The following is a 24,329-nucleotide window of genomic DNA, read 5'->3' as shown; positions in this document are numbered from 1 at the left end:
GATGCAGCTGAAGGGTTTGCTGCTCACTGGAGACTGGCTTGCTGCTGGTGGGCAGTGGGACCGGGCAGCTGCCTCTTCAAGTACAACAGGGTGTGAAGACCTCAGCCCCCCTGTGCTCAGCTGGTGTGACTGGTTCCCCCTGACCGATTTACCTCTGAACCATGATGCCATCAGGGCTCCCAAGCAGGAAACAAACCAGATCTGCAAATCTCTGGGCTGCTGACCAAGAGGGGGGGATTTTGATATTTACTCCGCAGGCTGAGCAGGAGATAAAAGAGAAGCGATCCCTGCGTTTGCACAGCTCTGGGGAAGTAATTTTTATTCTGGGCTGGAGGAGGCTTTTGAAAAGCTCCAAAGGGAGTCAGGAGCCTGGTTGGCATTGGCCTGCACCAGAATTAGCCCTGGCAGGGCATATCTGCAGGGCCACCCTAAACCGTGCTATTCATCGCACCAGGACACGGCAGGAAAAGCCTGTCGCCTTCGGGCTGTTCATCAAACTCCCAGCTCTGCAATGGGGCCAATACTCAGTGAACACTCAGGAGAGATGCTGAAGGTTTGTTCCCAATTCCCAGTGAAGGAAAATGGTATGAGAACATCCTAATGTGTCATTCTTTCAGACCAGGAGCTATATAATTAAGCATATCCATTAAGCTGGCCACTAAATATTAAGTAATGAACTCCATCTCTCTGAAGACCAAGACTTCACGCAGTAAAATTGATGGGACTGTGAGACCAAATGTTGCCCGACAGGAGCAGCCATTTAACTGAGGTCCATCGGGCAATTAGGAAAGCAGTTACAGATCTTTTCCTTCGACCTGTGGAAGTCAATAGAAAAACGTGTATTTTGACCATATAAAAGCCAATGTCTGCTTTTAAAATTTAGTCTTCACATTAGAAAATGGAAGTTAGATAAAGATGTTTATCTTGCTTTGTTATGAATATGATTTTTTAAAACCTGCCTGCACCAGAATTTAGGCGCAAGCACAGCAAAATACAAAACCTCAAAACAAGCAGATAAATCAATCATTCCTGTGTTATATATCTTACTAAATATGATCCAAAAATAATTTTGGGTGTAGTTTTCAAACTTCAGCATTTCATAAACTAAATAGCCTGCAGCACAATTGGACTGACTTGAATTACAAAGTAAAATAAATACACACTGGGATGTGCCTTTGTTGCTGTTATTTTACTTTTCCTTTTGCCTTTAAAAAGTTGTATTATAGCTCATAATACTTGATAAGTGAAAATTAGAAATGTCATTTAAAAAAATGAAGTAATTTAATTTTGTGCAGTAGATTTCTAACATATGTCTATGGAAACGTACCCGTCTATTCCAGTTACTTTTCCCCTCTCAAATATTTAAGCAAGGATAGGGCATGCCTAAGAGATGTATGTGAGAGCTTTTTTAAAAAAAAGAATTTAACCTCTGACGTTTACAAGCAGAGACTCGATTTCTAGATATGAGTTCTTTGCCTGCTTTTCAGTAAATTTTACTTTACAGTCATTTGGAAAACTGTACCCCAGTCTTTATTGTGCATGACACTTGGAGTTCTTTTTTATTGACTTAGGTTTCGTCTTGCCAAAGTCAAAATGTTGGAAGCAAGGTTGCTGGCATGTGAAGAAATGTATAAAGAACAAAATTACTTTGGGTAGAAATAAAAGAAACGAAACAAAATAAACTTTTCCCTTTTTATGGTCATGTTTACTTTACAGACAGTAATAACAGAACCAAACTAAGCTCGCTGTCATGGGAAGATGCAGGTATTTTCATGCATCCAACACTTTTATTAGCTAGAGGAGTCTTGTGATTCAGCCACATACTCCTGGATGTGAACAACAGGAAGAGCTTTATCTCAACACCCCTTATTTCTCAGACCTCTTCTCTACATTTAATTCCTCACAGTTGTTTCCCTTCCCTTCATGATTTTCCATCTTCATTTTCCTCTTTTTATTTTTCCCTTTGCTTCTTTTCTGAATTTGCATTGGCTATCTGAAGGCGCGAATTGTTTGAGGACTTCAATTATTGTAGGATTATTTTTGTACACTGATACTTTTAAAGGGCTATTTTAATTTATAGATATGAATATACAAGTTCATACCCCCTCAGGTCTATCTAAGCAGGAAAACACGAAACAACTTTTCAGTAGATCTGCTTTCACCAGCTGTCGTTCTTCCCTCATGTAGATGAACGAGGGGAATTTCAGGAAACAGGTTAGTCATCCCCCTGTCCGATTTTTATGCTGCATTTGTCTGGGTTTCAGCACAGGTGAGAGCAATGCAGGGACTTCTCTACTGCTCATGCACCTGCTCTTTATTACCAGGAGCGCTGAAGCTTTAGCCCTCTGCTCACCCTGATCTGGTCCCCAGTTTGTAATGTTTTGCATCCCCTGTCAGTGGGAAGAAGCATGCAGTAGACGAGCTGATGAGATGATTTGAAGGAAATGTGCCTTTCTTAGATGGGGACAATCCCCATGGGCAGATGAACGTTGCACTCTGCCTCTCATCTCCACTTGTGTGACAAACATCGCAGAAATAAAAAAAAAAAAAACCAACATTTTAGAGATTAGCTTTTCTGCTAAAAGCAAGCTGCTTTTTCACTAGGATTTTGACCCCTGTTGAGGAACATGGGTGTGCAAGCTTTACCCTTTGTTCTCAAATTAAACCAGTGGCTCCCAAATAAAAAGGCTTCCCCGCACTTTCTACTGGTCCCATGCATACGTACCTCCAGGAGACTTAGGCCTTGCAAGGGGGGAAGGAAGGAGGCCAGCTGAGATGAGGGAGATCTGATGACTTCCCAGCAACACCAACAACCTCAACCTGTGTTTGCTGAATTCTCCTTAGCATGGCCCAAGGGTTCCAAATGCACCAAACCACAAATCCACAGTTCAGTTTGCAAAGGCCAGAGCCCAAGATTTATATTTACAGTCACAGAAACGAATATTTTACATATTTCTAGTATGCCTTTACTTGGTTTAGGAAAAAAAAATACCACCAGCTTTCAAGGCAAAATTCAGTCAAATCCATCAAGTCTCACCTGTGTTCACATTGAGACCAAAACAGACTATGAGTTTCACATTGTTCTAAAGCAAAATCAAAAGAATCTTTATTTCACTCATTAAGAGGCAAGAATGCACCCTAAGTCCTGGTGTTACAGTGTGTTACCAGGTCAGTGGTTGCCTGCTCCTGTGTCCATGCTAGCAATACCTAAGCTAGCTGGTTTAAAGCTCACATGGAGAGCTTAGTCCAGTTTACACTGTCATGGTATGTGCTTCTTTAGAATCACACAGATAAAAAGGTTGGGTTAGTCCTCAGAGCTCTGTAGGATAACATCCATCCGTGTAAGTCTTCACGCTTTTCGTCACCTTAGAATATACTCAGTCTGGTGAATGTGAAAAGAAACATAAGCAAAAATACATAGGTTGGTTTTTTTTCAAATTATCACCACCTTTGTCTTGGAAGAGTTTCCTATCTATAGAAATACCTGTATATTCTTACAAATAAGTGTATCTCGATGAATTATTCAAGTTGAAGCTGCATGCCTCTATGGTTAAGATAATTTTGGTATACAGGTTGATGGGAAAGGAGTTCCCTCAAGTCCCTCTGCACTAAACTGTCCAGCCTAGCCATATCCTGTCAGAATGAATTTTAAGAGGGTAAAATAAAGATAATTTTTGACACTGACCACCTCTCTCCTAGGAAAGTCTCACCCACTGTTCAGAGTGGCATTTTCTTTGGGCCCATAATTCAGGAGCAGTCTCCTTTCCCCCTCCCCTCCTACACGTACTTCTAGGGGGAGCAGGAAAAGTAGAAACAGTAGAGGCTTGAAAGCATCCTGATGGCACTCTTAAATTTAAAACAATGTTATGTCTTTCCCAGGCTGTGCAAGGAAAGGTGGTGGTTAACCTGTCAACTAGTTCTGCTCCACAAGGCAGGGCTCATTCATCTGAGCAAACAGCGGGCACCGAAACCTGCATGTGGAGCTAATAAAACCTATGGCTCAGCCGTGGCCACGGAACGTAGAGAACAGGGTCAAAAGTGGACATGGGAACATCTGATTGCAGAACAAAGCACCTTACACTGAACTAATTAGACTGCTTGGTTAATGCCTTCTGAAGGGAAATACTGGTGATCAGCAGGTAAAAGTTCAACTGCACTTCCTGAATGAAAAATAAGAGGTTTAGAAGAAGTCATAGTCTTGACTGAGTAATGCTGGGTACTTTGGCTGAGTACTTACTATTAACGTGGAGCTGCTTCTTTCTTATGGAGAACCAGACCCAGCAGTCTGGAAGTGCTATTGAAGCAGAGCTGCTTGGGCAGCGAAGAGAGAGCATCAGGGCATTGTATGCCCTGAACTCTCTGCAGGACTTTTTATGGACACTGCTGATGCGCTGAGACTAGCTGACCATTCCCTTGGGTTCGGGATGAAGAGACAGTGTGCTGAGATAAACACTGGGGAGAAAGTCTGCCCAAATGCGTGCAAAAATAAGTTTTCTTGTCTTGTTGTAGCAGCAGAGGGTAAGGATGAATGTCATATCTTTTATCAGGAAATATTGGCATATGTCATTTCAGCTTTCTATGCTGTATAGGGTAAGAAAAATAATAAAGCAGTGAAAGAGGACAAAAACTCTGTGAGAATAGAAGAAACCCAATGGGATGAAATCTAATGGGACTTATGCCTAACAGAAGTCTTTGCAGTGCTCTTGTGTGGGATTTCATGCTTCAGCAACGTGGTACTGTCTGCACTGGCTTCTGCTATGCTATATTATGTGGTGATCGTGAGTGTTCATCCGGGAGTAAATCCTTGCCTAGCAGGGTCTAAAAAAGTAAAACAAAAGTTTATTTGATAATAAATAACACTGCAAGGTCTAAACCTAAAAGGTTTATAGACAGCAGAAATCAAAACTCCTCTGTCAGTTGTTTTAGATTGGTGAAACTAAGAATAACAGCTCACAAAGACCTACTCTGTTTTTCCTTTTTTCAAAATGAAAACATTCAGTTTAAAATTAACTTGTTTTGACTAAGCAATACAAAGGCAAAACATGAAACAAAATAATCCACATTTGGCACTCATGTTTCTAGCCAAAACTCTGCTAAATATTGCCCGAGCTTATGTGTTCATTCCTCCTGGATTTGGGAGGCAAGCTCAAAGAGGTTTGTCTTCTCGATCTCTGAGCAAGCTCCCACAGCAGTGGTAGCTGGTGGAAAAACAAACTGGACGTACTGTACACAGGCACCCAGCCAACAGTACCTGGAAAATGAAAACAATATTTTAAAGAGGAAACACACGCAATCCATGTGCACAGTACCAATTCATTCTGCAAGCACCACCATTAGAGATTACGTGGTAAAATGCATGTAGGAGAGAGTGGAGTAAAACAGTGTTTGCTGTTGAGCATAGTTTGCAATACACCGAAGAATAACGTCAACCACCATCACCACCCGTCTTAGTCAGAAGCTTTTGGAGTAAGAAAACTCCTTTAGAGAGTCATGAAGCTCATGGTGTATTTGGTGGAATTTTTGGCTGCTGGTACTGTGCTGACCTCCTGGCAGGTTCGGATTCAATTAGACCCCATTCAGCACTGTGTGGATAACACTGATCTTCCACACAGCAGGACGGGAGGACCTAGGTGATGGTACCAAGGGGAGCTGCAGCAAATAGGAAGGTGTTCATGCTAAACTGGGTGGTGTTATGGGGATATTGGCTCATTTGCGCTTCAGAACATGATAGTATGTCTTTGCTTCTAAGCATTTACTGGCTCACTCCGCAAAAGCTTGAGACAAAGAAAATGGGGCAAAGGAAACGAGGCCTGATGCCTTCTGCATAACCATCACGAACCTGAATGAAAACCTTCTAAAGACAGTGAGAGGAGATGCTTCCACGGATTTTTAGAGCAGGTCCCATGTGTCTGTATCTTGTTCATGTTGCTGAAGCCTGCTGTTCTGCTGGATCCCCATGGAGATACACAGGTTTCCTCTGCAAACTTGTTTTATGGGCAGCAGTTAAATGGTGTCAAGTCACTAGAGGCATGTGTGTATAAGCCTCACATCCTACACCAGGATCTTTCCTGTGAGTAGCCACAGTCCTCCCGCTGCTGGTAAGCACCATGGGGAAAAAAAGAACAATTTGTTCCTTCCTCCTTGGTGTATTCCGATTTTTCTCTTTAGCCAAATTACTCATTTTTCTTTCTGTATTCCTTTCTTCCCTTCCTTTCTTCATTTCCTTCCTTCTTGCCTTTTCTTCCTTTCTTTCTCTCTCCTCTCTCCCTTAGTCCCCCCTTTCTTCCCTCCCTCTCCACCTCTTTTTCTTTCCTCCCTATAGATCAGATTTGATTCCCTGAGACTTTAAAGGGTAGAGACAGGTTAATGGCACCTTGCTGCAGTAATATCAGAGTAGTAATATCACTATTTAAGTACAGTGAAAAGCTTCACCCTGCAAGGTCCACAGTGCCATAAAATATGATTAACATTAATAGGATTAAGGACGATCTGTGTCTTTCAAGATTGGAATTCATGCCCTTACAACTGCAGCCTTAGGATTTTGATAGAAAAACAAAAGACTGAAAGTATGACTTATGTGAAGACTCTTTTGTTCAAGTCGGTGACATCTAATAGCCCAAGGAAGAATGAAAACTACATTATAATGAGAAATCATTTATCATGTAAGACAGAGGGAAAAAGGAAATAAAGCTGCTTTAAGTAAAAGAACCATAGAAATAATAATTAAAAAAAAATATTAAAACTATGTGATTTCCTGGAAGAAAAACAAACTGTTGTTGTGCATTTGTTTACTTAGATGTTGTGACTTTTAAAATGATGGCTAATTGCATCATTTTCTATTTTGACATCAATTAAGTCTCTGTGTCTCAAGCAAATGGTTGTGATCCTGCTCGGTTAGTTCCCGTAAACGACTGACGTAGAAGTGTTTATACTTACAGTAGTTGTGTATAGGGGGGTTTTTGCTAAAGGAGTGATAAGTAAACTGAATATTCAATGAAAAAATGAAAGTGAAGAAAGGTCTTTTGTCCTTTTGACTAATCTTTACATTAAATCTTTTTTTCCAAGAAGCGGATGTAGCTTCAGTTACAGCTCTATCCGAACAGTCTCACATTTTTGTAGAAGAGCCAAAGAATATATAGTTTACAGAAATCTCGAGAACTGCTTCAGGTGAGATGACAGATACAGCAACAGCTTCCTACCCTGAGTTCCCCCTCTGCTTGACAGCCAAACCAAGCATTGCAAAATGTGAAACAAAATAAAGCAACAGATATATTCACAGCTGCACTTTGTATTCAGGAAGATAGTATGGCAAGACATGCTGGCTAGTCAGTGCTAAAAATCTCACTGCATCAAATGGAAACACAATTTCACCTGCTGCTTCAAGTGCAATCTAAGCTTTCATACTGGAGTAACAAAAATATTTATTATCAGTACGAAAAAAATCTTAAAAAAAAATTGTTTTTCTTTGGAAAGAGAATGGCCAATGTTGGAGCCATAATTCTTTCAGACTGCAGCAGAGGAGTTGGGCTTCTGACTTCCACTTGGTCCAATTTAGCTGCCAGCCAGGAGAGCTTCAACTTTTGCCTTTCTCCTTGTGGAAATACTGCAGTGACTTCCTTTCCTCTATGAAAACAGCCATTTTTTATGCTATATGGAAATTTTCTACCTTGGAGATTTCTAGTGTCTTGTCAAGTTCTGAGATGACAGGGCAATGGTTTGCAAAATTACTGGGAAGATTGATGGATGAGGAGACATAGGGACACAGAACTGTAAAACCTGATTTTTAGGGAACTGGGTTAAATTTCCTTAAACAAACATTCATCCAGAGACTGGAATCCAAAGGTCCTCTCTCCCTGCTGAGTGGTTCTTTGCTTGTAGCAATTTTTTTTTTCAGGCATGAATCTGGAATCTACAAACGTCACAGTTTATGTTGTATTCATGGCAAGGTTATGCAATTCAGGACACTCCGATGCATAAAAAGAAATACCACCTCCTAATTTTAGTCTCAGCATAAAATTCTGGTGTAGGTAGCAGGTTTGAACCCCACCTAGAAGTACGAAGGCTTCTTGCAAGAAGCCAAGACATGGAGCTATGAAGCAGGTCTACAATGAACAGCGAATTAGATGAGAACTTTCTAAGGTTCTCTGATTTCCGTATAAACCTGCTTTTTTTTGGCCCAGCTGCTACATAGCAGTTAAAGCATGTGGTTAAATAAGAGCACATGAGCAGTCTAGTTAAGTTGTTTACCTGCCTCCAATGAGGAATGAGCTTCAGGAACTGAAACCTTTAAATTTAACAATCTGAATGTTTTCTTACAAGAAAAATACGACTTTGTGTCTAAATGGAATAGCGTAAGAGACTGGCGATTATAACTTGTTTTATAGAAAGAATGGCATTGTAAATAGCTATAAAGGAGTTAGAAACACTGAATTTTAGCTTGTTCCCAGGTGTTCTTTAATGTATCCAGGAGGCATCATTTGTCTTGTCAAGCAAAGCCTCTTTCGTATATTACAACTTTTTCCCTCTAGATAACCTTAATTAGGTTGTAGGTGGGAGTTAGCCATTGAGCCACTGGGCAAGGCTGATTTGTTTAGCAGCAAGATATGGAATTTACTTGTTTTCTTGGCACAACTTCCTTCTACAGGAATGTCGATCTCATGTAAGTAAACAGCAGATGATGCTTTCAGTGTTGCAGGTTTTTCTTCTTTGACCTCAGATCAGTGTCATGATATAAAAGTTGCTCGTTGTTTCTGAAAATTTGACTGTTTCATGGAGAGGTGCTGCACAATGCTATCATCACTAGCATAAATATGTTTTTACTGCTTTCCAAGGAGGTACAAAAAGATCACTTTTCACCTACAGTTTGTGAACCGTGTTAGGTGAACATTTCAGTAGCGGGAGCAGCCTACGCTGCAATGATCCAGTGACTGAAAACGCTTCAAAGTCTTCTATCCAGTTAAGATGCCTGCCTGAAAGACATATTCAATCCAAGCTTAGGTGACCAGGCTCCGTGGAGGGATTAGTAGTACACCTGTTTTGTGGAATGGGTTAAACGAGACAATCTAGGCAACAAGACAGTCTCCTCTGACAAATGGGGTATAAAATACCTCTTACCTCACTGTCATTTTATGTGCCTGCTAGCTTAATATCTCTCTGGATGGTATAAAAGACCACCCACCATGTGGCACATGGCCACTATTTTCATGGAAACTATGAGAATATCGATGTATTGTGGTTCTGTCACTGGCTTCACAGCAGGAGTGGAGAACTGCCATGCTCTCATAGAGCTTGATCCAAAGCCTACTGAATATGATGGGAACAGCTTTGTTGACTTCACCAGGTTTCGGAGCAAGCCGTTAAGAGAAAGATGGGATGATAGCGAAGAACAAGCCTACAGAATCATTGACTTGCAGCACAGATAGTTTGAAGGTTTTTGCTAAACCAAATAACCATTTTAATTTAATCTCAACCAGAAAAATAGGACAAATTAAATGCTTGCCATATGGTGAAAATATGCTAAGCTTCAAAGAAGTACAAATAATTAAATACAACTATGAAAAGGTTTTTTTAGGTTTGAATAGTATGCCAGTATCAATATTATAAAACATATATGTATATAAAATCCTATTAAATCTCATTAAAAAAAAAAAAAAAAAAGAAGCCCTTTGAGTAATGCAAACTCTTAGGTCACATTTTTCACCTGTATATTTATTTCCATTTTAATCAAGACTGCTATAATCAGAAAACTTGATAAGATTTTGTGTAGCCTTCAATTTCAATTTCTTCTAAGGTAACTTCAACACGAATGAGCTTTTGAAGATAAAGGAATTAAAAGTAAAAGACAAATACATAGAAACAGTGGGTTACTCTATAATCAAAAGGAATATTAAAACCAAAACTACATCAAGGACCTCATGAAGAAAATACCACTTCTCTGGAAGCTCATGCCTGTGCTTCACTAATTAGGGCCTGACAGTAGTGATGGACACAGATATTTTTCTCAACATGTTTCAAGCACAACAGTTTCTGAAAATATGAGCCATGTTTGCTCTACCTTCTCGTACTTCCCTGGCCCTGAAGGTGGCACAGACTTTCTAGGTAAATGAAGCAGCTTTAGGCTGCCCTTGGTCTCTGATCCTTCACCCTGTCATGGAGAACTCGTGCAATTTTCAGTGTGGCACTGGCACCACAGACATCCAAGTGGCCTGGCAAGGAGAAACATCCAAATGCACAAAGGTTTCAGATGCAGGAGAGACCCCAGAGCATGGAGCAGCTGCTGTGCCATGTGCACTCCTGGCTTGCAGCCTGGGGCTCTCCCAGTGTCCCAGTTCACTTCGAGGTTGTGTCTCATTCTTTTACTACAGCTTCGAATCAGATAACGTCACATTAGTGCATGCCTCCTTACTTGCCTTTCTTTTCCACTACTACACTGTGTAGAAAAGGAATTACTGAAATCAAGGCCATAAAAAAAGAAAACTTGAGCCTCACTCTGTTTCTGGTTCTACTTGCCTCACAAAGAAAACTGATAATTCAGAACAAGGAGCTTTATGAATAATTCTGGTGTAAATCTGTAAATGGCTTGCCAAAATGCAGTCACACACACTAAATACCCACGTTCCCACACTTGCAATCCCCTCCCTAAAATCCCTCTGTAATACGGAGAAGTCAGACACATGAATCCTCATGGAAAACCTAACCTAAAGAGCAAGGAAAATGGCTATATGAATTTCCCCACAGTTGTTCTTCCCCAGACATGAAGAGCTATCTTATAGTCCTAGATGTTTCAGTAACTCCTTGCCCAGCACTAGAGCCACTATCACTTCAGGTCCGGCGGTGAATGGAGGGTCATGTCTGATGGTAGAGAGGAGTTGTGGCACTGTGAAACATTGAGTGTTTTCTTACAAGGTCCCTTTGAGCGCAGGGCCCTTTTAGGCCTGCATTCGTATTTTTTTCCAGCAGTAAAAATCACAAGCAAAGCATGTACCCTTTCTCCTTGATTATTCCTCTTATTTTTTTTTCATGCAGTGATGCAGAGAGACCTCAAGAACACCACTGACCCAATATAGCTGACCAAGATACAAAAACATCAGTTCTGTCTCAGTTTACAAGCTAATTTCTCGTTTGCATTAAAAGATTCACATTTCCTTTACATTAACCTGCAGAAGTGAAAATCATGGCAATTTTTCAAACTGCTAGATAAGCTACTGTCTACCAAATTTCAAAGTCTTCCCCTTTTTGAAACTTCATCCCATAATAAATATGATAAACAGACTTCAAGATAAAGCTGCACTTTCCTTATTTGTTTCGATCAGCTCTGTCATTAATTCCATCACTAAGGCCACATTCCTGCTACTGCTTTTCCTTGGGTTTGGGTCTGTGTCGATTTAAGTTAAGACATTTGCACAGAAGCACATATTCTGTGCTGAGGCCAATGGACTTAGTCCAGCTTGTCCTAGCTGGGGAAAAGCTGCCCTTTGCAGTGGCACTCACAGTTTCTTCTAGAGGAGTCTCTGAGCACATTTGGTGCTCTTTGGATTAAAGTGACTGCAGAAGTGCAAAATGTTATTATTTATTATTACTGTTAAATAAAAACACTGACAATTAAGAAATTCCTTCAGGAAAGAGCATCTGTGCATCTCTCCCTCAGCACACACCAAACAAACAGCTGCACTGTTTTTCCCAGCAGCACAAAAAGTCAAGTTCCTAAAAGCTCAGTCAAAAGTTTGGCTTTATGAAAGGAATTTTCAAACGCGTCTCTCAAATATTCATTTGGGTGGTCTACCTCCCGCAGGATGTGCAGTACTAGCTGGTTTGTTTATAAGAGTAAGTGCAATCACAAAGCTTATGTACTTGCCGTTATTTTGGGGGGGGGGTTTGATGGTAAAAAATGAACTGTAACTGAATTTTTTTTTCCTTGTGAAAACAGATCAATTCGCTATATAAAAATTATTTCAAAGTACTCAGGACATTTCCTGCAGTGAAAAAACAGTAACTTACTCTATTATTCTCTTTGAATAAACATGGGGTCAATATATTCTCCTCTGTGACGATATTAGACACACGCTTTTACATGATAAACCGCACCAACTTCAGTAGGAGAAATACAAACTAATGTAGAAGAGAGCATAAGCTCACAAGACTGAATTAAACATGATCATTTGCTAGTGCAGCTTAAAACTGAATATGAACAGCCAAACATTTCTCTACATCAATGGCACAGTGAGTCTTAAATACAGAAAGCTTGAGTCTGAGAAGCTCTGCAGTTTGTGTCACTATTGACAGTAAAATAGCATTTTACGCTTGCTATTACACTAGCTGTCTGGATGGCTATAAAGACTACAAAACAGTCAACAAGCTTTACCATTTTTTTTATTTAAATCTTGCATTCTATTATAATCTTACATCAATATCACTTTTAAACTGTTTCCTGATACCTGCCTTCACGCACAATGATTTTGTTCGATCGATTTGGAGCTGAGCATTTTGCACAAGTACTAACGCTTTTGCCTGGGTTTGGTATTCTGCATGTCATTTTAAACAGAGAGGAGAAAGACTGACTATCCACAAGTGATGGAGGCAACTAAAAGGTAAACTTAATTGGAAACTACCAGATAAACTAAAATATTAGCTGGGTGTTGCAACCATACTCCTATGTGTTTCATACCATTAGGTTTTCTTGTTTAAAGAAACCTTGCGAGTGTAAATTCTCCATAGGCAGTGCGTAGGGTCATGTTTTCCAGAGCGGTGAAAAAAGCTATATTTTTCTATGTTGTCCTTCGTGATTAATAACATTAAGCTGTATTCATTCAAAAATGCTCAATCTTCAATAGCCATAGTTAGAAAATCCCTGAAAAAAATGTCACCCTTTTCTTGCATACAGAAACGTCAGTCAGTGACCACAATTTCATTGAACGACAGTTTTCCCACAAGGGTTAAAGAAGCTATAACAAGCTCTGGTTAAACCTTATGACACCCTATTAATTAGATCCTCCTGTGGATGGTCAGCACAGGTCACATGAATTTTGTAAGGTCATACAGCAAATATGGATAAAAACTGGAGGGTTTCAGCTAGCCGACTCTGATTTACTTGCTAGTAAAGCAGAAAATCAGTAGAGTCTGCTTTTGGGGGAAGTTCATGTGTGTTTGCTCCAGTTTCCGTTTTGCTTCACTAGCTATTTAGAATAAGAACAGAACACCATGAGTTTCTAGATGAAGTATGTAAACTACTGACCTAACTATATGAAACAATCTCTCAGGGAATTAGCAGATTAGAGGAAATAAGCAGCCAAAAATTAACATTAGCAGCCAAAAATGGATGACAACTAGTGGGAAAGACTAAATAAAGCTAAGTAAGAAGAAGGAAATGGGCTGACATTCTAGACTACTACTATTATTTCTCACAGACACCAGTGTTGGTGGGAAACTCCTGCATTTGCTCATAAATGCACTCTCCAATAACGTAAATAATACAGACAGCAAATGCTGAAATCCATTGTTTCTATGAAGATCAAAACATCTAAGAAAAGGCCCAAAATGGGGCTCATTTTTTTCTCCCTTTCACAAAGACTGATTAATTTAACTTCACTTTTTGGGGAAAAAAAATGTTTTGAAAAATTGTTCTTAAGTGAATAGTTAGTTTCAGAGCTGGTCTCTAAATAAAGTCCTGATAACATCCCCAATTTCACATGCTACTAAGAAGATACTCTCCGTAACTGGAGCAATTAGCTGGTGCTCCAACAAGTGACAGGACCTGTAACCCTTATGCAGCTGTGCTATGTTGAGGCAACCAGAAATAGTAGACAGATACAGATTGTATCTTGTTTTGTAATGGAAAACAGACATAGAAATAAACTAGAAGCCAAAATGGCTAACTTCAACTAGGGGTTTGGGGGCTGAATGGGGACTGGGTGTCTCGCTTAATGGAGGAGGAGAAAAGTGTGTATTTATGCTCAAGAGCAGCTTCCGCTAATGGTAAGGGACACTGGAAATATTTTCTACTAAAATACAACCTAGGACTACACAAAAAAAGGTTTAATTAGTGGGCTTTAAGCCATTCAAGAATAGATTTGGGGATCAGAATAGAAAGTTCTATGAAAATAGCTCAGTACTTGGCAACTATCGAAAAAAGGAAACCAAATGTTAGGATGTTAGGAAAGGAACAGAGAGCAAAACCAAAAAAAGAACATCTTTATGTCAACTTATCAGTCTATGGTGTGTGTGAAACTTGAATGCTATCTCTAGTTTTAGTGTCTCCCTGTCTCAGAAAGGATATAACAGAAGAAAAAAGGTCCTTCTAGGTATAGCAAGGATAGTCAAGGTAGAGTTGGACTCTGCACAGACAAATCAGGATGGTTCAACTTGGAAAGCAGACGGCTGAATGGCAGTACGAGAGAGTACATCTGCAGCAGGCTGGGTACTCGCTGTTGTTGTCTGTTCATGAAATTAAGCATGCAGGCAGCATCAAAAGGACGTGCTTCTCCATGCAGTGTGCACGGCTGCTGTGGAAGCCCTTGCATCAGGGTGTCCAAAGTCTTCACGTGTTAAAAAAAAGGCGGCTTGAATTCAGAGAGGAAAAATCAGAGGAGGGCTTAAGAAGCCCAGAGGAACTAGACCTGATTTCTGGGAAGTCCCTAGGCATCAAATTGTTGGAAGTTAAGAAAGTACTGCCAAGGAGTACTACCACAGTCTTCTCTGCTCATTAAGTATTTTCTTTCAGCCATAGTTGGAGACAAGGTACTGGGTTAACCGGACTTCTGACCTACTACAGATGTTTTCGTGTTATGTTAGATTCCCTTCAGTCCTGGGACAATCATCTCAATTACCTGCATAAAGAAGTAACATTAAAGTAATTTGCCATAGCATGTATTTTTTAACTGAAATTTAGCAGCTGTAAATATGGGGCATCATAAAATGATACTCTGGGATTTACTGTCTGGTAGTCTTCACACAGCAACGATCACAGAATTATCTGCAAAAATGTGTTGTGAGAGAATTGCCTGTAGTATCCAGACATAGGAATACAGTTTGGAAAACAAGCTGCATAGATCATCAGTTTCAGTCCCTTAATATTCTAAGGACTGTGTCATATAATCTCTTTTATAAACTGTTCAGGCTTCATTATGGTTAAATTTATTTGCCTTCATTTTTCCCGGAAGGCTGTTCCAGCACTTCACTGCTCTGCTGATTAGAAACCTTTTAATTTCCAAGTGAAATTTAATATGACAAGTTTATACCGTTCTGGATAAGTGTTACAGTTGCTCTCCACACATACATCATAGAGCACACACCAACAAGGGAAAAGAGCAATTCAAGTTAAAAACAATAATAGCACCAAAGCGTTTCTGGCCAAGCAGTTTCCTCTAATTTTAGATGCAGATCCCACTGCAACCTTTAATTCTTTGGTAATAAGCTACTACTGAGGGAACGCAATCTGTTCTGATCAGCTCTGTTTTATATCTACAAATGCATATTAACCTCTTTCCAACTAATGAATCACTGGGCCTGTCATAACTCTAACGAACAGATTTCTTTCTGAGGGTGTTGATAATCTAAAAGTGCTCACTTGTTTTTCCTGCCTTGAATTACACTGTAACTGTAAGCACATCTCCAGAGAGTTTATCTGTAGAGATTGAACCGGAGACCTCTGGATCTGAAAAGCATGACTGTTTCCATTTGCAGCTTCAGGAGCAGCTGTGTTAGCTCAAAGGGAAAGTACACTCACACGCTTCTGTGTATGTGACCTTCTGGAGAGGTTCAGCCTGCAAATTTGTTGATGAGGGTTGCCCCAACACATGGCTGCTCGGCCACAGTTGTGCAACTTCTATTCTGTGCCTGATTCAAGTCAGCCACATGGTGTGGGACAAGGACTGTGCCTTCCTTGTACAGCGCATAGCCCAGTAGGGTGGTGGTCGTGACTGAAACCTTTGATCACTACAAAAATATAAATGTAAGTGATGTTTGCAGCATATTTGCTCGGACATAAAAACAATGTCTTTGTTGTAGGCACTTTTGATGTTCCTCCAAGCATAGTAAGGAGAGGTGGGTGGCTCGGTGCTCCCCAAAGGGGAGGGCAATGCAGAACAAGCTATCGTCAGCCACTTCCCAGAAACAGCTAGGACTAAATTACTGTTACTTATAGTCCCTAAAATTTACAAAACATTTGCCAGGCTATTTACCACATGGTATTTCAAATAAACCCCTAGACTATACAACATTTTCAGATCAATGGAGGAAAAGAGAATAGTTATAGTTTTCTCACCATGAGGTTCAACAATACTTTGTTTTTAGTTTCATTTCTAGTAATGATTAAAGGCAGCCAATTTTAGAGGTCATACATGTTTCCGTACCACTTTGGCACAGCATTACTGGGCAGGAGAACAACAACTTACAGAAACTAAGAAAACACGGGTGTTATCTCTCACAGCAGTTCCATTTGCTCCCTTACCTGCTTTCAAATCTCATTTTCTACCATGCGTACTTTGTGTCCCACAGCTCTATCAGCCCTCCAAACCCACTCTTCTTTGGTTTACTCTCTTGCCAGACTCAGTCCTACAGGACATTCAACCAAGCTCTGAGACATTCCCCTAAAGACAGGTTGCTGCACTGAAATAACATCACCTAGGTCACCCCTGGATGTCAGTGCATGGAAAGAGGGTGACCAGGGCCAATGAGAAATCTCTCCCTCCTCCTCAGCTATGTCGAAAACTGTTCAGTCACTGCTGAAGCTCTGGCAGATTGTTCCTGTGGTGTCATGGGGAAGGTGACGAGGTATCTCACACATTTCATCTGTCTGGCAGGTCACAAACCCAATTTGCACGAAGAGGTCTTCCCTTCTATTGTGTAAAAGCAGCACATCACTTTACAGCCTCACCCAACAGAGGAGGCCACGTTGTTCGTTGTTTCCTGTTTTGATACAAAAAGAAATGGTACCTACAGTAGTGCAGGTGACTTCCCACCTCTTTCTAGAGAGAGATTTTCTAGGCTCAGACACTGATCCTAAGAGAAGTAGATTATAGCAGTGTCTTTCATTAGCTAAGCTAAGGGAATAAGAATAAGCAAGTGCTGGCAATTGTATTTCAACACAAAGCAGTACCCACTTAAGCGTAAGCTAAAGGCCACAACTCCATTGTTAACAGGGGTGTTCTCACAGAAAAGCTTTGAACACACTGGGAACATTAAAGAGAAGATGTCTCGCATGTGCAATTACTCAACACATCTTTAAAGCTGCAAACACTTGTTCACATGTGGTGAAAATTAGGGCTGTGAGCACTTGGGAAAAAAAAATCCCACCTGGCAAGCACACACTTTTTTACTTTAGAGTTTTATAGGAGCTCTTAGAGCTTGTTGGTCCAGCGAGAGCTGAATCAGTCAATGGAGGAAACTGTGAGAGAAGAAGAAGGAAATGCAGAGAAATGTGCTATTTTTGTCCTAAGCTCAACAAGTTTTTGACTCTTCCAGTCTGGTCCACCCCCATTAAAAAAAAAAAAAAAAAAAAAAAAAAAAAAAAAGAGGGGAAAAAAAAGAAAGAAAATATGCATCTCTAGATCTAAATGTAAATATTGACAGCTCCTTGGCTTCTCTCTTTACTGACCTGAAACGGCAAGGAGGTTGCAAGATTTTCTGCCTCGTCCTACAGGTGGGTTTGCCGAGCAGCATTCAGCATGGCTGAGCTGCCGTAGGAAAAATGGAGCAGCATCCAGTAATTCTCCGAGAAGCCATTTCTTGTGTGTCACGTAAACATTGGTCATGAACTCCAACAGTCACAAAGATCTAATATCCACCTCGGACAAGCACCGTAGTTTGTGGGTACCTGTAGCTCACATGCAGAATATTACTCCCACAGGACAAAAAAATTAACAAATTAACCAAGGAGCTTAGACAAGACCACAGCCTTATAATAGATCCTCCAGGTATCTTTAAACACACCAAGAACCAGAATCATCTAGCAATCTGCTAGGACACTATGCCATGCCAAATAGCTATTGCTGCAACTTTTCCGAATTTCACCACAGTCTTCCCCACTATATGTCTCCTGCTACCATCTCAGAGGGTACTTATTTCCTGGTTTGGTATCACATGTTAATATTCAATATTCTGTATGTTCCTAATACTATCTTGTCTCTCCATGTCTTGGTTTACGTGCTGAGAGTAACATAAAGACACGAAACAGCATGGAAAAAACAAATGGACAGTTGGCTGTTGCAACTGCTCATTTCCCAAGTCAGCACAAGCTTGGGCTTAGGTGTCTTAGCAGAAACCTAAAAGAGGAACACATCAAGAACAGGAAACCATATTTATTGCATCAAAGGGAGAGATCTTTAATTCACTGACTCTTTGAACTGGAAAATATTTTGGGACTGGAGAATTATTTAAATAGTCATGAAAATGAAGACTTCAATTTTCCTGTAGCAAAATCAAAAGTAAAACTGCCCATGATGAAATCATACATTTGATCCCTGTTTCTAGGTGTTGTTCAATATCCATTGCCTTAAAGAAAGAGCCCATTTCTAATGTTAGCAGCCAGATGTTCTCTGTAGAAAGGCATTAGTCAGGTAGAGACATCAGGCTCTCAGTTTTGGCAGGTCCTTCCATGTTAGAGATGCACAGATTACGGTGTGAACTTTTTCCCCACATCTCTTCCATATAAATACTCTGACAAATTCATTAGTGCATCCAGTTCAGCTGGATTTACTACCACATACAAAACGACAATTTAAGAAGGCTCTTAAGCTTTTTGAAAACTTTGTAAGGAAGTGAAAAGCTATATGGAGCTTAGCTGAGATGAACACAGGCATTTTGAGCCAAAAAGCATGGAAAGTGTTGACAGTTTAAAGAAAGAAGGAAGCTGGAGAACAGACGAGATTTGACTAAGATTTTTTTGGTCCATCCAGAGGCTTGTTACAATTGCCCCTTATATTTTCCCTAGGGACTCATTACAGTCTAGATAGTAATATTTGTCTATCATTGGTCTTCCTTTCTCTCCTCTAATGACAAAATGCTGATAGCCAGCCATCATTCCAAACACATTTACTTATAATATAATAATGTTGGAATAGCATCTGGCAGACAGAGGTAATTTGATGGGTTACATTAGCTAGAGAAACTGAAAGTACTGTTCCTATGTAATATTTCCAATCTGGAGTGGCATGGGCAATAACCACAGCGACAAGACAGCTCTAACAGCTACCATCAAACTACACGACCTGTGTATTGGGACTAAATAAGTGACAAAAAGTTAAGTTCTGTACTGTCACTTCTCCACAGTCTGCCACTACTTAAGACATGGAATAACTGTATAAAACTCTCCCTTAACTGTATAAAAGGGAGAGATGGAGGCTTTTTTTTTGCAAGGCAACGTGACACAAATGCTTGCCTCGTGTGAAAGTGCGCTTCTGGTAGTAAAATGAGGCTGTACCAGGTTCTTGGGATATAGCAAGCCCCAGCTATAAGATTTTTTATCTGAGATGTCGGTATAGAAAGGAGAGCTTTAAACACCGATTCTTTGCTGTGGAAATTTCAAAAGTGATGACATACAGAGGGAGTCATGTTACTTCCCCTGAGACTTGTTTGCAATGCCAATTTACCAAATGATGTGGTAATTACATTGAGTTTGGTCACATGCAGAATGTGTTCTTGAATGTGGGTGTATTGCTAACATCTGCTGTCAGTATTAAGAAAAATTTGCATTGCTAAAAACTAAATCCCTGTTAAAACTGAACACTCGCAGTCTTGAAAAATTAAACAAGAAAATCAGTGCAATTCAGAAATTCTGCAAACGGACAAGGGCCAACTGTATTCGTTCATTCATTAATTTTACAAGTTTTAAATGTAAATAGATACAAGATTTGATATTATTCAATGCCAGGAGAAATCCCATGCCTAACCAGCAACCAGCAACATTTTTTTTTTTTTCCACGTGACATTTGAAGATTGTGGCTCAGAACCTAATATCAGGCATGCTGAAAGATTTTGGAAATATATCTCTGCAAAACAAATTCCACAAAAAAAAAAAAAAATTGCTCCTCTGTCTTTGTAAGAACCTTAGAAATTGATCTTTTCAAATAAAAGACAGGGAAATCTCTGCATCAGTAGTGGTCACATTTCATTGCTTTTCTTTATTTTCTGCTTTTCCTCAAGTCCCACTCTGTTCTTCTACATCCCTCTTTGCAAACAGCATCTCTTTAATGGAGGCTTTTGTAACACATCAAATTAATTTCTGGTATAACGCATCACAGACATTCCTTCTAGCTGTGACAAGTTGTTGGTTGCCCACCTTGTCTTTTAGTTGTTCTTAGCTTCCAAACAAATTCTGAAAAAAAAACCAGCATGGTGCAGTTTACTGGACACAACATGGGACTGGCATCCTGAGAGTCACGACAAGAGCAGGGTACATACGCCCTGCAGTTCCTTGCAGGAGAGGGAGATGCATAAAAGAGGCACTGGCAGTGCTGGTTGCATTGGCTGCTCTGTGCCCAGCAATCCTTCCTCGCCTTCCCAGGACACGAGCTGCTGCACATACCCCTTACAACAAGGAGGATAAGCTAAGGAAGGCTAGGCTGAGGCTTGCCACATGGTTTTATCGCTGCCTTGGTTATGCATATCAGGAAGACACTGTACCTCTTGGCATGCTATACATTTTCTGCTTCTGGATACTACATGATCCCTGGCATTCATAAACTTAAACTAGAGGATTATCCATAACTTACTGCCAAAGAACAGAGCACTCCAGACACTTCGTGTTGATTCAGGACACTTGTAGCGGGAAGCAATAGCTGTTTTTCTCACACTGACAGCAGTCTACTCAGTGGGCCAGGGAGCCCAAATCACTGTTACTATTGCACAGTTACTACTGTGCAAACCTATGGAATACCTCTGACAAAATATTTATTCATTTAAAAATAAATGTACTGTAAAGAGATTTTGAAATTATATTTTAATGTTTTTTTTAAAAATTATTTCTTCTCTCAAGTATTTGTTGAAACCCTGCTGGAATAACTCAGTACGTGAGTTCAGAGCTGCTGCCAGCATCCCCTCTGAGTACCAACTGTACCTCTGGGCTGGCGCATTTCGTTCACATCGTTCATCCTGGGTCAGCAAAATGACTGTCCGTCTCCCTAAACCACATCCCTGCAAAGGTTCAGCTCCCAGTTTGAAATGCACACGGCTCTGGAGCTGCAAGGCAACCACACAGGTTATTATGATAGAATGAAATGGAGTCTGGAGCAGGGAGAGACACACTAACGGCAGGAAAAAGACCTACTGCGCACATTTTGTTCATGAAGTCAAAGAGAAATGAATCATTCTCAAACAGTAGACATCTAAAGGTTGGATGGAACAATTTCTAAATATTACTCAGACCAAAAACAACACACTGCTGAAATAATGAGGGTGTATAAGAAACCAACAAAAGCCAGGAAATTCAAAGCTGAGGCTAAAATTCCACTCTTAATTTAGGACTGTTTTCTTTTTTAAAGAATACTGTTCAACTTGGTTGGGGCTGTGTAAGGTGGTTTTCTTAAGGTTTTACAAAACACACACAAGTTGAAACTTCCCCCCCCCCTCCTTTTTTTTTTTATTCCTCTGCAAATAGAAAAGGAATAAACTATTAGGGCTTTGAATTTTAGATGTGTTATTTGCATAACCCTGTTCCAGTCACAGACCAAATCTGCACTACGCTGGGTTGCAAAACACAGACTAAAGACTCCTGTCCCTGAAGTTTATAACCAGAATGACAAAAGGCGGCCGATGAAAGCAGAATGGGGAGAAGCAGACCTAATGGTGTTGCTGCAAACAGGGATGCATCAGCAAAACAGTCACCTGCACACGGGATTTAAACAACAGCAATGATTCTCAAGAGGAGCAGGAAGAAATTCAGGTTATAGCAGCAGACATGTAACCTTTCTTTGAAGAAATATAACATCTTCCTTCCTAGTGTAGACTAAGGATTTAGTAGAAATAGGCACTAAATAATACACCGTAAACTCCAGAGGGGTACTTATATGCTGATGAGGGTGGGGGGAAGAAAATAGTTCAATCATTCTCCGTTCCTGTTTTTGCTCCTGAGCTGGAGTAAAGGAATTTTGTTTGTATTTACTTTACAGTCTCTAGGCTGATTTGTATTTATATAAGGCCAGACACGGGCATGTTTACTCATGTTGAGTTGTACTTTAGTTTGCAAACAATCCAAATGTACTCAGCAGGGCTGCTCCTGAACAGCTTGAGTTGCAGAGCAGAACCTGACTCCAGCAGGATACCTCAGAGCTCTAACTACAAAAAGTGATTTCTTATTTGTTCTCCCCAGAGGCAATCCCCACTTGATATGGTTATAGAAGCTGGGTGTTGCTGAAGCACAAGGATGCTTTTTGCCCCAGGACCATTACAAGATCATCCCTGAGAGCCAGAGGACAATGAACCACAGCAGCAAGCCCTGAGCATCCCCTCGGCAGCCCTCTCCCGTGGAAAGCATCTCCATCTTTCTGCTCGGAGATGCTGCAAAACCCTGCACAAAGGGGTCCTTCCCTCCCGAGCACAGCCACTGCTTCAGCTTGCGCTCTCCTGGGCCCTCAGAGCTTTCTTCTGCTCCAGCCAGGCTGCTGCTGCTGGCTGAGCCTGTTTGCTTTCTCCAAGCACAGAGGGCGGTGCTGGCGAGCTGTCAGCCCGGGGAAAAGATTTAGGAATAGGAGACAAGTTTTTCATCTAGCTCTGTATTTTTGCAGTGGGACAACTAACACCACCAGCAAAGCCACAATGAAAGTCATTAAGATAATAAGGCTATAAAGCCAGATATGGCTGTCTCTAATATTGTCTTCCCCCCCCCCCCCAAGAAAGTTGTTGAAGCGTAAATTTTGTTAAGAAAACAAATTTTGCATCACTGCTCCAGACCTGACATTGTTGTTGGACTGACTTGACAATGACATTGGAAAACATGAGTTCTTTGACATTTTAGAAAAAGAACGGGGAGTTTGCAATTAGGTTTCATTTTTAATTATAGAAAGGTTTCAGAATAAAAGAATATATGATGTGTCCTGAGGCTACCTGCATATTTTACTATCAAGTTACCTCTAATTTAGCCATTGAAATGCAAGTAGAGTGCTCTTGCGTATAACAACGTGAAATGTCTGTCTTAGTCTATCACTCATTTGACTCTGCTCCACAGAACAAGAAGTACTTTTCATTCAGGTGCGTTTATGATGAGTAAACTTGACCAGATGTTAAGGCTCCTTTGTATTTTAAAGTGTTTTATGGCTCACATTAGTCAGCTGGAAAAGGGCAGATCATTTATATTCCCTTGTATGTTTTTTCAGGTTCAAGCTTCCCCAAAGGAACAGAGGACCATATGAAAATATATAGAGGGAAGAAATGAACTATTGCAAATGTAACAATGTATAGCACAGAACTGAATAAATTGCTCTGATTTACAGGATGAATTCTGTAAATATTGAATGTTATGAGGCTACAGGTCTAACGGTTTATGTGTAAGAGCAACCTTCTCTCACTCCCCTGCCCACAAGGGATATTAGAGCAATAATTGAAAGCATATTCCCTTCCTTGTAGGAACAGTCCTGATGATGCACAAAGGTGAGAAAAGAGCCATTGGCTTTTCGCACATGCTGACACACTAAAAGTCCCATATTTGAAGGTTCCGCTCTCTAGACGTCATTATTAAAGAACCTTAGAATACACATCTCTAAGGGAGTCAGCTCTTTTTCCTTCCAGAATAAATCATTCACATTACAAAAGTAGTTTCAGAACAAAAACTTCGAGCTACAATTTTCAGAGTAATTTTGACACCCACGTGTTCTAAAAATGATTGGCAGCCCTGAAGTTTTGTCCTTACTTCTGAGCTTGAACACTTCGCTGCTCTGGGAGAGTCAGCACAATGGAGCTCAGAGCGTGAGCCTGCAGGGGAAATGCAAAGCCTTTATATCAACTCGACCCTTGCATGAGGCATTTGCAGGGCCAGGAGCAGATTTCACCTGGGTGGGGAGGGATGTCCCCATGCTGCACGTGTCAGCCCATGTGGGAGAGAGAGCCCCTAGTTGCTCCCTCCTGCAACAAACTTGTGCAGAGCTAAGCTGGGGACAAAAGCCTTTGGAAGGGCAATGCCAGCAAGGAAAGGTGTTGTGCTGAGGTCTTACATCTTACCTCTGTGAGACCTTGGAAACCACCGCTTCGTGGTGCCCATGCTGCAAGCTGCCCAAAGCCGTGACGATCCTCGCGCAGCGCCGGGCGGAGGTAGCACGCTTCGACTCTCCCCACGCTGTCAGCACGGGCTCAGGGCCACGCTAACCACAGCTGTGTGGCACTTGGTCAGCTCAGACCGTGGGTAA

The sequence above is a fragment of the Leptosomus discolor genome, chromosome 6 (assembly GCF_034619465.1).
Source record: "Leptosomus discolor isolate bLepDis1 chromosome 6, bLepDis1.hap2, whole genome shotgun sequence".
In the NCBI taxonomy this organism is placed as follows: domain Eukaryota; kingdom Metazoa; phylum Chordata; class Aves; order Leptosomiformes; family Leptosomidae; genus Leptosomus; species Leptosomus discolor.
This window is presented reverse-complemented; position numbering follows the sequence as displayed.